The sequence below is a fragment of the Myotis daubentonii genome, chromosome 8 (genome assembly GCF_963259705.1).
Source record: "Myotis daubentonii chromosome 8, mMyoDau2.1, whole genome shotgun sequence".
Taxonomy (NCBI): Eukaryota; Metazoa; Chordata; class Mammalia; order Chiroptera; family Vespertilionidae; genus Myotis; species Myotis daubentonii.
Genome location: NC_081847.1, coordinates 74,157,469 through 74,172,317, shown reverse-complemented (window position 1 = coordinate 74,172,317; position 14,849 = coordinate 74,157,469).

Below are 14,849 nucleotides of genomic sequence, written 5' to 3'. Positions count from 1 at the left end.
CTGCAATCCTCCCAGGGAGATGCCACCAAGTCATGTCTTTCGCTGGGTCTGCTGTTTCCAGCAAACTAAGCTGGCATGTCCGGAAACAGGAAGTCAGTGCCCCCTGCCAGGGTTCCCTCTGTGATTCTCTTCTCTGGTCTGGGGAATTTCAGCTCATGAACTTGGTACCCTCCCTGCTTTCAGGAAGACATGACTCTTCTGTGGAAGGAGAAGGTTAAGGAACATAGGATGCACATTTGGTGCAGAGAACAGTCGCTGGGTGTTTGGTCATTAAAACCTTGTGAGTAGGCAGTATGTCCGTAGACAAGTCCACTGACAAATACTTCTTGTGGAACTATTCTAGCTGTTGATGCATCAGGCTCTGCACAATTGATTTGTCTAGAACTAGAGAGCAAGACAAGGCCTCAACTTTAATAGCTCAATTAAAAGGCTTTAGGATGCCCCCCACAAAGGAAATGCATACCAGATACACAGAATGTCCCAAAAATGTATACACACTTTAACAGCTGACAGCTCAATTTTGAAAATTAAATGTATTTTAATTAACACTATCTTTATAATTATACTAGAGGCCTGGTGCATGACATTTGTGCACTCGGGAGAGGCCCCTCAGCCCAACCTGTGCCCTCTCACAGTCTAGGAACCCTCAGGGGATGTCCAATTGATGGCTTGGAGCAGCCCTAAGACATCAGTCAGATATCATTAGTGCTGCCATGGAGGCGGGAGAGGCTCCGCCACACTGCTGCGCTCACTAGCTGTGAGCCCAGCTCAGGGCTTCTGGCTGAGTGGTGCTCCCCCTGTGGGAGCACACTGACCACCAGGGGCCAGCTCCTGCATTGAGCATCTGCCCCCTGGTGGTCAGTGTGCATCATAGCGACCAGTCATTCCGCTATTGGTTGATTTGCATATTGCCCTATTATTATATAGGATAGGGTGTTTGGGGGACAACGCTATGTTACTATATAAGGCTATGTTACTGGTGAGAAGTTGATACCTGCAGCCCTTATCCAAAGCAGTTACTACCTGCCTAAATAGGCTTTGCACTCAGAGAATCAAGACTAATGATAAATCTCAGGTGGGGTGAGACTAGGTAGAGAGTCTGTTTCTATAGCAAGAGTGTAGTCCATTTATTCCTTTACTCATGCAGTTGCTAAGGCAACAAATGTATACAAAACACCCACAGATGAGCAAGATCAGGTCCATTCAGCACTATGAGGGTTTTTTAGGGGATGCAGTGTTGCTGTTGGACCCCAGAGGCTAGCATCTAATGTAGCTTAGCTGTGAGGAATCAGGGATGGCTTCCTCGAAAGACTAACAACTAAACTAGCTCTGAAAAATGAAGTAAATGCACATGCAAAGGCCTGGGGTTGGGGTCCAGGAGCAGGGGACCTGAGGAGCTAGAAGTTCATGGCGGCTACAGGAAACAGTAGTTGCACTATGAGAAGTCTTATTAACTCTGCAGAGGAGGTTTTACATCATATTGAGCCCAATGGGGAGTCACTGAGATCTTTTAGAAGGGGAATGGTATAAACAAAATGAATGTTGAGAAAGGCCACCTGGCTGCAGAGGGAAGAACTGATGGGGAGAGTGACCCAGGTGCCAGGAGAAGGCTTTGCCGTGACCTGAGACAAGATAACAGGGGGCACACTTATGTGGATGTGGAGAGAACTGGATGAATTACAACTTATTTAGGAGATACAATATTTTATAAACTTGGATATGTATAATTATTTCCATTGTAGATGATGTGGTTGGCTGAAAATAGCCCCCAGGAGATGTCCACATCCTAATCCATGGAACCTAGGAATATGTTATTTTACATGGCAAAAGAGATTTTGAAGATATGGTTAAGTGAAGAACCTCGAGATGGGGAGATATGCTAAATTATTCAGGTTGGCCCAGTATAATCACAAAAATCCTTATAAGGGGGAAAAGGAGTCAGGAGAATCAGAGTCAAAGAGAGAAAGATTTGAAGATGTTTTGCTGTTGATGTGGAAGGTGGAGGAAGGGACCAGGAGCCAAGGAACCCAGGCAGTTTCTAGAATTTGGAAAATGCAGGAAAACGGATCCTTCACTAGAACTTCCAGAAGGGATGCAGCCTTACTACCTCATTTGGGACTCCTGATGTCCAGACTGTAAAATAATAAATTGTGTCATTTTAAGTCACTAAGTTCATAATAATTTGTTACAACACAATAGGAAACATACAGAAAAGGAAAGTAAGTCTTTGCTCCTAATAGGCATTTAGGAATTATGTGTTTAATTCATGAATAGATGGGGCTTATGAAGGTACAGTAAATCCTATAGTAACAAGGCTTGTGAATCGTGGAACTCACACTTAAACTTTAAAATTATCCTTAGCTGATAACAGTGGTTGATCAAGGTGTGAGATGCAGAGACAGGAGGAGAAGGGAGGCTTGCTTTCCACAATATAATGCATTACACTGTCTGAGTTTGTTACCATGTGCACATATTACCTATTTTTTAAAAGTTAATGACCCTTGTCTTCAAGTCTGGGGGATAACACAGGTATATGGATCAAAATGGAAGGGAAAGTAATCCATAACCCATTTTTCACATTCTGAAAGTGGATATTGTAATAATTCAATATTTGTTGGATGTACTCAACAAAATCTGAATCTGGCACCTATTCACTCAAGCTATTTCTACCCATTCTCTCTCCCTTCCCCACCAAATGTTTCAGCTCTAAGAACAGTTTACATCTATATGCTCTCTTCCTTCTTAACCTCATGAAATTTTACAGAAACTCTATCCCAAACAAAATACTCACATGCTCATATGAGTATACTATTGTGTCATGGACAGGGCATGCCTTTTATAGACAAAAACACTAGGTTCAAATCCCACCCACCAGAGCAGGATGAACAAAAAAACACCACTTAAATTTCCTGAACCTCAGTTTTTCCATCTGTGAAATAGGCATGATGATATAGTATAGAGATTTGTTTGTTGGTTTTTTTTAAAGAATTTAATCAAGCCATATATGTCAAGCATTTAGCACACTATCTGCTACTACATGAATATTGCAATTGTGGTGAGAGGTAATTGCTGTCATCACTCACCTGCAGTGGGCTCCTGGCAATATGGGGTCCTCTTTGTCAGTTGGGTCATCTGTCAATTGCAAAGAGTTTCATTTTTCAGAAGGACCAGTCATGGAAATGTCGGACTGCAACTGGGGCCAGGCTGCATTCGCCATGTTGGGGGACATGCGGGGATTAAAAGCCAAGGGAAGAGTTCCTCGCGGGTCTCTGCTCCCCCTTTTGGATGGGGAAGACGTCTGTAAGTCTGCAAGTGGAGGTCATCTTGGGTACTTGAGAGGGGAGTTCATCTTTTGAACTTGTGGTTCTCAACCAGGGGCAGTTTTGCCCCACAGGAGACATTAGGCAATGTCTAGAGACATTTTTGGTTGTCACAACTTTGGGAGGCAGTGCTACTGTATCTAGTGAATGGAGGCCAAGAACGATGCTAAATATCCTACCGTGTACTCCACCCCACCACCACAATAAACAGTTTTCCATCCCCAAAGGCTAACAGTGCCAAGGTTGAGAAACCTTGTCCTGGATCGAGAGATTGAATATGTTTATAAGTTCATGCATGTTCATGGTATGATTGGACCCAAGGACCATCTCGTTTAGCCAACTCTGCCAACTCTGCTCATGGGTCTTTTTTTTTAATATATTTTATTGATTTTTTACAGAGAGGAAGGGAGAGAGCTAGAGAGTTAGAAACATCGATGAGAGAGGAACATCGATCAGCTGCCTCCTGCACATCTCCTACTGGGGATGTGCCCGCAACCCAGGTACATGCCCTTGACCGGAATCGAACCTGGGACCTTTCAGTCCGCAGGCCGATGCTCTATCAACTGAGCCAAACCGGTTTCGGCTCTGCTCATGGGTCTTTAGGCACCAGCCATATTCTAGAAGTCTCTGTTTTAACAGTTTTGACAAGCATTTACTGGACAGCCTCTTATGAAGCTAAACTTTCATAATCATTCTTTCATTTAAGGGGAATTGCAAAATCCCATTTTACTAATGAGGAACCTGAAACTCAGGGAAGTTAAGTCACTTGCCAGAGTTTCATAGTTGGAAATTGCAGAGTCATGGTTCCAACATGCGTTACACTGAGTCATGCTCAGATATCCTTCTTCTGGCTATCAGCACTTCATTTTCTTTTGAACAGTTTTGTCTTAAATTAGTTTTCTTTGCCTGGAGAGCCCAAGCTGCCTTTCTGCACCTCGGTGCTCAGAAGAGCACTCTGGTTTATTCAAGAGGCAGAAATGCTTGCAGCTGCCATGCAGCAGCTTCTAGCCCTGTGTGTCTTTTTAATATTTGCACTTTTTGTATTTTGTATCTGCAGGGTTTTTTTGTTGTGGTTTTTTTAACATATTTTATTGATTTCCCACAGAGAGGAAGGGAGAGGAACAGAGAGCTAGAAACATCGATGAGAGAGAAACATCGATCAGCTGTCTCCTGCACACTCCCCACTGGGGATGTGCCCGCAACCAAGGTACATGCCCTTGGCCGGAATCGAACCTGGGACCCTTGAGTCCGCAGGCCGATGCTCTATCCACTGAGGAGCCAAACCGGTCAGGGCTGTATCTGCAGTTTTGAACAGTTCCAGATCTCTTCTCCAAGCCCCAGTGTCTGATATTATGGAAAGAGTATTCTACTGATCACCTAAATTCAGGAGAGGAGACTTTCCTGGGAGGGTGTATCTAGGCAAATCCCCACTCCAGGTCCCTAACACCCCAGCACCTTTTTCCAACAAGACGACTCCACTGTAGCTAGCGTGACATCAAAAGTCTGCCTGCCATGGAGATCCATTGTCATTCCCAGTCCCACTGAGAAAGTCCTTTGACTTTTTCCTGCCCACCACGTGCAAGTTATGCAGTCAAATACACAGGCACGTGATAAGTGCTCAGTTAACCTTTCAAGTCCATCTTGAAACTAAGGAAACAGTGAGTGAATAACCCATACATAGAAAAAACCTGAAAGCATTGCTATTCTTAGGGGATGGACATGTTAAAGGGTTTCTTTTTGTTCACATCATCCATTTATTCAACAAATAATTATTAGCTTCTATCAAGCTCTAAGCCCTGTCCTGAATGCTAGAGGGAAAAGATCAGCATAAGCGGACAAAGGCATTGTGCTCATAGAGCTCACAGGCCAGTGGCACATCTGGATTTTGGTCAAGTCCTTTGTAATGCATGACTATGACACATGATAAATGGCCTGAGAAAGAACCATGGGGTGTCTGAGAGTATTTTTCAGGACAGCCTCATCAGGTCTGGCCAGGCTACGCAGAGAAAAACTCCATTAAAAAGGACTTGAGGCCCTAGCCAGTGTGGCTCAGTTAGTTGAGCATCATCCCATGCACCAAAAAGTTGCCAGTTTTATTTCTGGTCAGGACATATGCCCAGGTTGCAGGCTCAATCACAGATACAGGGTGCGCAGGAGGCAACTGATCCATGTTCCTCTCTCTCGTTGATGCTTCTCTCTCTCTCCCTCTTCCTTCCTCTCTCTCTAAATCAACCTTAAATAAATTTTTAAAAAGCCCAGCTGGTGTGGCTGAAGTGGTTGAGCATTGACCTATGAACCAGGCGGTCATGGGTTTGATTCCAGGTCAGGGCACATGCCCCGGTTGTGGACCGTGTCCCCTGTAGGAGGACTGCAGGAGGCAGCCAATCAATGATTTTCTCTCATCATTGATGTTTCTATCTCCCTCTCAGATCCTCTCTGAAAGCAATAAAAAATATATTTTTAAAAAATAGCACTTGAGGGTTCAAGCTTAAAGGAAGATTCTTCATGTGAGTGTGCTAAGGAGCTGGAGCAATGGACAAGAATGGCACTCTGAACAGGATTGTCAGTGACTCCCTTACTTCCCAGTTTTCCAGGAGCAGTGATCTTCAAACTTTTTCCTACTCACTCACCAAAAGAACTTTGAAAAGTTTGGTTCCCCCTTGCAAAGGATATCATTTCTAGTATTCTGTAAACAATGTCATTTTTCAACAAGACTGTAAAACACTCATTAAAACATAGTCAATAGATTCTAAAAAGCATAGTAATTCCATAACCACTTTAATCCATGGGAAAAAATGAGCAAGTTCTTGTATAATAGTTACTAGTAGATAATTTACATATTTCTTTTTCTCCATGAACTCATAGTTTCATTCTACTCCTCCCACAGAATTTTAAGACCATGTCATATATTTTGATACTTTAAAGTCTCTCATTGATCATATTTATCTGCTGTAGAAATATGTGTGAAAATTGACTTTTAGATTTTGTTTGTAATTCCTAGGGCTATATGGTTCTAAGTATTGAAAATATTTTTTGATATGGAGATATTTTTATTATTACTAAGCTATGAATTTAAAAAATGGAGACATTAAAATTTTGATAAATATTTATTAACTAGAAATAACAAAATTGTATTGAAAATGTATCTTTTAATGAGATGAATCCATGAGGCTTTTATGTTTCTGAGAATGATTACAAATAATTACATGAAAGAAAGAGGATTGATTTTATTTCTTTGTTTGTTTGTTTTTATAGTCATTAAAAACTAAAAAAAAATATGTTCACAAAAACAAATACATAGAAATGGAAGCTTCTTTTCTAATTATCATTGTTACTCAATTATTACTACAATTGAGTTATGTAACAAAATTACATACTGATCTAGCATCAAAAATATTTTAAACGTTTGAATTATCCAGGTGTTTGATTACCTGAAAGTTTTCCATATTAGTTATAATTCCTCATAATAACATCCTCAATGGCTAAAAGGTATGTTCTTTTTGTTTTCCTTTTTCATGTAAAATGGAAGAATATGAAATAAAAAGGAGAAATCCAGGGACCTATTTAGTTAGACCAATATTGGAAAAGAGTTCATATGGAAGTTGATGTTCCAAAAACAAATTTCTTGGAAAAATATTTATATATTTTTTATATTTAATATATATCTTGGAAAAATATTTATAAATCTTCAGAGGTATAAATTTAAAGACCACTGACTGTAATTAGATAATATTCCAATCAATCCCAGAGACTGATAATGTCCTTGGTTTTATTCAAACATGCAGACCTCCCAACATGGGGAGAGAAGCTACTTGGGTGGGTGTTGCTCAGCCTCTCCCTCTGCCTTCCTCAGGCTGAAGGGCTGGATTTTTCAGGCCCTGTGCCAATGCAGGGTAGAATCCCCTGTTAGGAATGAAATTCCAGGAAGGAAATAGGCAGGGTGGAATGAGACTGGATACCACAACTTGATCTTGGAGGTCAAGAAAAGTGACATCTGATTTGAGATATAATAGATGTGTAGAAGTCAACTGTGCCCCAAGAGTAAGTAAGAGAGGGTGAACATTTCAGGTGAGCAGAAGGGTGGGTGGAAAGAACTGAAGAAGGAAAGGGTATGAGTGGCCCTGTAAGCCAGGAGGAAGAGAGCCCGATTTATTCTCAGTGCAATGGGAAGCCATTGTATGGTGTTAAAGAATGAACTGACATAATCAGATCTTCACTTCACAAAGGTCATTCTGGGAACTGCTGGTGGCCAAGCCTCAAAAAGAAGCACAAATCCAGAAGGAGGTGGACTAGTCAGCCCAGAGCAGAAAAGGACGGTCACCTCCTCCATTCTAGACTGCAGACCCTGTTTTATAAAACCTAAGATCATTACTTGACTCTTGCAGCTCCTCCACACTGATCCCCAACCCCTTATGTATCCTCCTTTCTCAGTTCCAGTGAGTCTCTTCTCCCAACCCTGTGCATGAATATTTGGCTTTCTGTTCCCAGAACTAGAGTTCACAATCATATCTGAGCCCCAAAGGAATTCCAAGACTAGAGAAGACAGATAAGCCGGGTTCTCCCTCGCCTTTCACTTCCCGAAGTCTCCTGCTTCCTCTTCTACTGCTGGCCTGTGAATGCGTAGCAGAGCAGAACTCTTTTTACAAATTGCCCAGGCTACCAAACATTTATAGTTATGTTGCAAAGACCTCTCCATTTTAATATCATTATCTCTATTCCTCTTTTTATCTCTATCTCTACCCATCACTTTGTAGATTCAGATGTGGGTTTTCCTGCTCCCTAAGAAGTAGATAAAATCTAGCAAACCCCCACTGCACATCCAGAGCTTTGTAAGAACCCTGAAACATCCCTAGAGGCCTCTGGGCTCGCACTACCACTGCACACTTCAGTTCGGGCCACCCTCACCCCATCAGTGCTTTACCCCATTCAGGAACAGTAGAACCAGTTTAATGGTGTAGTTGGGATCTCAGGTCACTCTGCAAAGAAGAGCTATCGAGGAGAGCTGCCTGACGAGAATATCTGAATTGGACTTTACACAAGCAGGGAATAAACTTTATTCTGTTTATCCACTTAGATTGGAAAAATTTCTGTCTTTATAGAATAATATAGCCAACTCTAACTACTAATAAAACACCTATTCATACTTCAAAACCCACTGCAAATGTTTCCATCTCTGTCTAGGTCTCCTGAGTACCACAGGTGAGATTAATTCAGATTTGTGTCTTCCTCTGAAATGTTCTCATCATAGTATATTATAAAACATTTCCCACATCCTTTCCTCTCCCACTAGATGGAAAGCAATTCAAGAGCAGAGCTTTGTCTTACTTATCTATGTAAACTTATCTGGAGCCGTATCTGGAACACTCTAGGTCTAGGATCTCCTGGGAAATGGTAGAATCTGTATTGAACCAAGGTCTGCTTGACCGACATTTGTATTCTTATATTTTGCTTTTCAGACTGAGCTGGAAGGAAAGGGACCCAAGGTCCGATGGATTTGAAGTGCAGGTCCACGTTTCAACAGTTCACTTTGAGTGCTACATAGGTCTGAGGTCCTCACAGAAGTACTTATATTTTCTTCCTTCTACAATATCCCATAGGCATAGCTACAGACCCTCAGCCAAAGATGGGGACTAGCTCACCTTCCAGAGAAGCTGGTAAGAGCCAGTTGGGAAGGATGCCGACCTCCCTGGATTCCAAGGTGGGGGAGTGATCATGCTCTCCACTTCTGCAGTCAGGACAGGTAGTCCCTGCCCAGACACTTTCTGTTCAAGAACAAAATGCCTTTTAAAGCAGACCAGAGGAGAAGAAACAACACACCCAGATAAAGGGCTGGGAGAGGGCCCCTGGCAAGGGCCTGGGAGGACCCCTTTTATGCTGCTGCCGATATCCGCTTTTATGGGAAATGCATTGCATGCCTTTCTCGGGATGGAGAACTCCAGAGTACAAATGTGCACCCGCAGCAGTTTCCAAGATGAGCTTTCCTCTCTTTTTACTGTAACTCAAGGAAAGTCAATGCATTTAGAAACCAGGGTGGTTTTCTTCAGATGTTCAAGTTACATTTTTACTTCCTCAGTTCAGCTCTCCAGCACCTCCTCTTCATTGGCCCAGAACTTGTGGGGGCGGGGGGGGGTGAGAGGACAAAATGGAGAAGGATCATCCTGAATCATTTACCTAGAACTTGGACTGCATGTAAATAGGGCAAAGGGCAATGTAACTTCTAAAAACTCAGAAAGATGTGAGAGTATCGAAATGCAGTCCTCCATGGCCATGAGGTTCCCAATTGCAAAGACTGGTTCAGTGATGCATGGAGACAATGAGCACCTGAACCCTGGAAGGTCCGTCCCTGAACTACACCTGGCAGGTGCATGCAATGTCTTCTTCTGTGTTTTAGGAAAGGGTGAAGGGAGTCCCAGTTTACAGAGTACCAACTGTGTGCTACTCACTGCTCATTCATTTAACAACAGTTTGCTATGTGCTTACCTTAAGCACCATGGCCACCAAGTTGAATGTGATTTGGTTCCTGATCATACGGAGCTCAAATTACCCAATTCAATTCAATTTTCTCTAGAAAGTTATTCACTGTGTCTACTTCATGTTTTAAGTGGGTTTTTAATACACAGAGGTTACTAGTCTAAATCACTGGAATTGGACCAAATACTTTTGTACTGAAGTTGAAGGGAGAAGAGGGAACCCAGGGTGGTCTTGCCAAGAAAGGAGATCAGGTTTCTTGGCAGGTTTAGGTGGGGTCTGAGAATCCCAGGGCACTAGGCAGTGCAGACAATTTGAGTCATCCTCCTCCACCGTGTTTTCTGAAGAGTGTTTTACAGAACACCAGCCAGCAAGATGCTCTGGGTGAGAGTGTTCTGTGGTCAAAGACATTCGGAAAACTTTGTGTGTCATATCATGGACATTTATAAGAACATGACAAGGACTCTAGAAAGTTTTGCAGGTAAGAAAGAATCATGTTCCCCACACCCCCAAACCTGGGCATCCTAGATTTATTTTATAATATAATATGTTGTTACATAATACTTAACCACATTCCATAAATCTGGTATTTTTCTCATCATATTTTTATACAACACTGAAGCAGTTTAACCTGGAATGCCACTCTATCCAAGGGGAGCTTTCAATAGTCAAATACATATGCTGTAATTATTTTTACTAACCTCAGCTTCTATGAATATCTGTCAGCATTGACTTCTTTGTGCCTTGGCAAAGCAATGTCACGAAGACTTGGACTCTTCAGCACAAAGATTCCCAGAGAAAGAAACAGTAAACGGCTAAGTATTAGGGTCAACTTCCTGCTAAAAGTTGAGTGCCCTTCATGATCTCTGTAGCTAAAAGATTTGGGTTTTTTCTTTTCTACTTAGTTGAAAGGTTGAGATCCAGACTAAAGGTGCAGGAAATGTTAAGACCAGTATGTATCCTGAGAGCATCGAGGTGAGAGGGAGCTTTTCACATTCACTGCTTAGCAGGGTAACAGGAGGCCAGGTGGGACTCCACTTAAGGGATTCAAGCAATTATGTAAATTAAGTGAATACACAGTTTGGAAGACATAAAATATTTAGATAACAACATTCAGTTTTTAATAACCTTTCAGCCTTTTAAAGATATGCATTTCTAAAGACTCATTATAAATATTATTTCATAAAATGTTGAAGGTGCAGAGGTCTGCATAAACTTCTATTAGATAAAAATATTTGTTATTTTAATGAGAAAGTAAATGGATGCTTGAGAAAATAAAATTAAAAGACTGTAAATTAGTTTTTTAAAACCTATGGAATGTTCAATAATTACCAAAAACTCATATCTTTTTCCATACTAGCCTATATTTTTTTCTTTGTACATATTGCTAATGAGATTTAGTATCTCATTTTTCACTGACATCAGAATAGGCAGACTCTGAGAAAATAAATACTAATTGTCACAGGAGGTTTAATTGATAGCCTGATGATGACGGGAAAAGAAAAAAATAATTTAAATTTAAAATTCTAAAACCACAGATGTCTGGTAGCGTTCAATATAGAGACAAGCAACCCTGTAGCTTTGAGTACATTGCACACTGACGTAATTAATATTCATACTAATGACTTTTGGTTATCAAGAAAGTTTGTGATGTAGCTACATATTCTAATTTAAAAGACTGGGAGATGTATTATTTGTTAACATTTCCATCATGTTTTTGTTTTTAAGTATTGGTACTTTATGGGTTTGGCTTCCGTCATGGGTAAAAGTCATTTGGCCAGAAAGCCTTCTTTCTCTAATAACTAGGGTTGCTAGATTTAGCAAATAAAAGTATAAGATGTTCAGTTAAATTTAATTGCAGATAATCACTTTTGTTATAAATATATCACATCACATATTTGGAGCATACTTACCTGCCATTCAATATTTGGGACATACTTACACTTTCAAAAATTGTTTATTTGATGTTTAAATTTACTGGGTGTCCTGTATTTTATTTGGCAACCTTAGCAATTACTCAAAAGTAATCCTGCATTGCCCCTCAGAGTTAGTACATTCTGGAATTGTTGCACTTGAGGAAGCCTGGTTGATTCTATGAGTCAGCTCCACAGTGCTTTTCAGGAGAAATCTATAAACTTTAGGACAAAATAAACTCCTAAAATGATAACCTCCTCTGAAAGTCTGAGTCAAATGAGATCAAAATTTGAGATAGACCTGCTGGAGGTATGCAAATAGAGATGACAAGCTCTAGGAAGTAGGCATGGAGTAGAGTAACTTTCTTGGCGAAATGACTGCCATTGAACTGAGTTGCATGGTGAAGCCTTTGGCTTTTACTGAAGGAAGCCACAGGCAAGAGCATCACGACACCCATTACTAAAGCTGTCATCAAATGTTGTTGTGGACACTACTCTGCTTCCCTCCTCCTTTCTCTGGAAGCTCCCATTTTAGTCTCAATTTTATGTTTTTATAATTACCTATCTGTGTTGTCCTCTCACTGTATTCTTTAAAGGACAGGGAATATATATTTTAACTTTGTACTGTATTCCCAATGTTAGAACATTGCCTGACATGCAGTAAATAAACAATATGTGCTTGAATGGGTGGTTGGGATGATGGATGGATGGATGGATGAATAGATGGATGGATGGATGGATGGGTGGATGGATGGATGGAGGGATAAAGGGATGGATGGATGATATAGTTGAAAATATTACATTGTGTTTATGGAGAGGCAAAAATTAGGTCATACTCTATATAATAACTAGAGGCCAACAAATTTGTTCACGGGTGGGGTCCCTTGGCCTGGCCAGCAATCAGGGCCAATTGGGACTGTCTCACCCAGTTCCAATCTGGCCGATCGGGGCCGGCCAGGGGGAGGGACTGCGGGAGGTTGGCCAGCCATGAGAGGTTGGCTGTGGAAGCTCACTGACCACCAGAGGGCAGCTCCTGCATTGAGCATCTTCCCCCTGGTGGTCAATGTGCATCATAGCAACTGGTCAACCGGTTGTTTGGTTGCTTAGGCTTTTAGATAGCTATAGATAGATAGATAGATAGATAGATAGATAGATAGATAGATAGATATTCATAATCACTTTATTCATATTAGCCAAAAACTGGGGGGTGGGGGAAGCCAATATGTTCACAGAAGGAAACTGGATGAGCAAATTGTAGTATATTAACCCAACAGGATTCTACTTGGCAATAAAAAGGAATAAACTGCTAATGCACACAATAGAAATAAACTACAAAAATCTTATACTGAGTAACAGAAGACATACAAAAGAGTACATAATGCATAATTCCATTTCGTAAATATCTAAACAGACAAAACTAACTTAGAGAAGAATAACATAAGAATGCAGTTTGTCTGGGAGGTGGCAGAGGTGTGGAGTGACCCAGAAGAGACATGAGAGGACTTTCTGGGAGACGATGTGGTTGTGTATCTTGATAGATGCCTAGATATATGCATTTGTCCAAACCCAAAAATGTACTCTTGAGATTTGTTTCATTGTTAAGCAAATTTCACCCCATAAGAAAAAAAATCTGTAGACAAATATTGAACTCTGGCTACATGCACAAGCATTTAGGGGAAGTGTGGTGATACCTGTGATGTGCTCTGAAATGCATCCACAAAAGAAAGTGGACGAATGGCTGGATAGAGCGATACATAGGTGTCAAATAAAGTAGGTGGAGTAACATGTTAATGGGAGGGTCCAGATGCCAAGACTACAGGTGTTCACTGTGAAATTCTTCCAATGTTGTTCTATGTTTGAAATTTTTCATAATAAATTGTTGGGGTAAAAAGAAACGTCTGATTCACATAACTGTCAGAGTGCTTCATGCTAGCAGTTCTCTGAGGATGTCTGAGAACCTCTCTCAGGGTGAGCAAATAGCCTATGAGGCTCCCTGGGCATTGGCCATCTCTAATGAGAAGCCCAATTTCACTTGGCCGAACTGGGGATAGCTGGTGGTAATTCTACTCAGGTTATTTTTCCTCACCCCAACCTTTCCAGAGCATTGTCCTCTGAAAACACTGCCCATTTATTTAGAAGCAAGAAGAACAACCCCATCGCTAGGGCTCCTGTACCTTCTGCTGCTCCCATTGGTCTCTGTCCTTGAGTGTCTGGCTGAGGGTGGCCATGTCAGCGTGGTGCACAGTGGATCTGAGATGACTGACTTCCTCCTTCTTCTCTCATGATTTTCTATTGTTTTATGTTTAGAAAATCTTCCACATACCCAACTCAGTTAATCACTTCCATTTTCGTTGGGGATATTTCTATTACCAAATCAACATTGCAGTTCACATGCAGTTCACTCCAGAGAGATACCATGTACCATTCCAGTTTTCCCAAAGGTTATAAGCTTTTTATATTTGATAATTATAGTTCACATGCAGTTTTAAAAAACAATCCAGAGAGATACTGTGTAGCATTTCCAGTTTTCCAAAAATATACGAAAGTTGAAGTAATAAAAAAAAAATCTATAATACTTTGAATTTTATTGTTTTCTTTCCCATTAACTTGCAGTAGAAACTTTTACATGTTTGTTATCATACGGTACCTATAAATTTTATATACTAATTTTAAATTTATTTATATGATTATAAAATGAACATCTGATCACTGTATAAAATCTACAGTGGGATGACTACACAGTGTCACTTGGAGAAATTAAAAAGAACTATATCCCAATCACCCAGGAAGAGCCACTGTTAACATTTAGTATAAAATATTTCCTTCCAGTGTTTTGTTGTATACATTTTTACACAATTGCAATGTGAAATATGCATAAAAATTTTACTGATTTTAATCATGTTCATCTAACATTTGTATCCACAGTAGAAATTTGTGTTTACAAAGCCTAAAACAGAAAATTAAAATCACTAATAACAGTATCATTCAAAGAAAGTCACTATTGATAACTTTATTACCTCAGAAAGTGATATTCTTATGTCTACTTTGAAAGGCAAGAAAAGAATATACATATACATCATATACACTGAGTGGCCAGATTATTCTGACCACCCCATCAGTACAATGAAGTGAATTAGTTATGAAAATA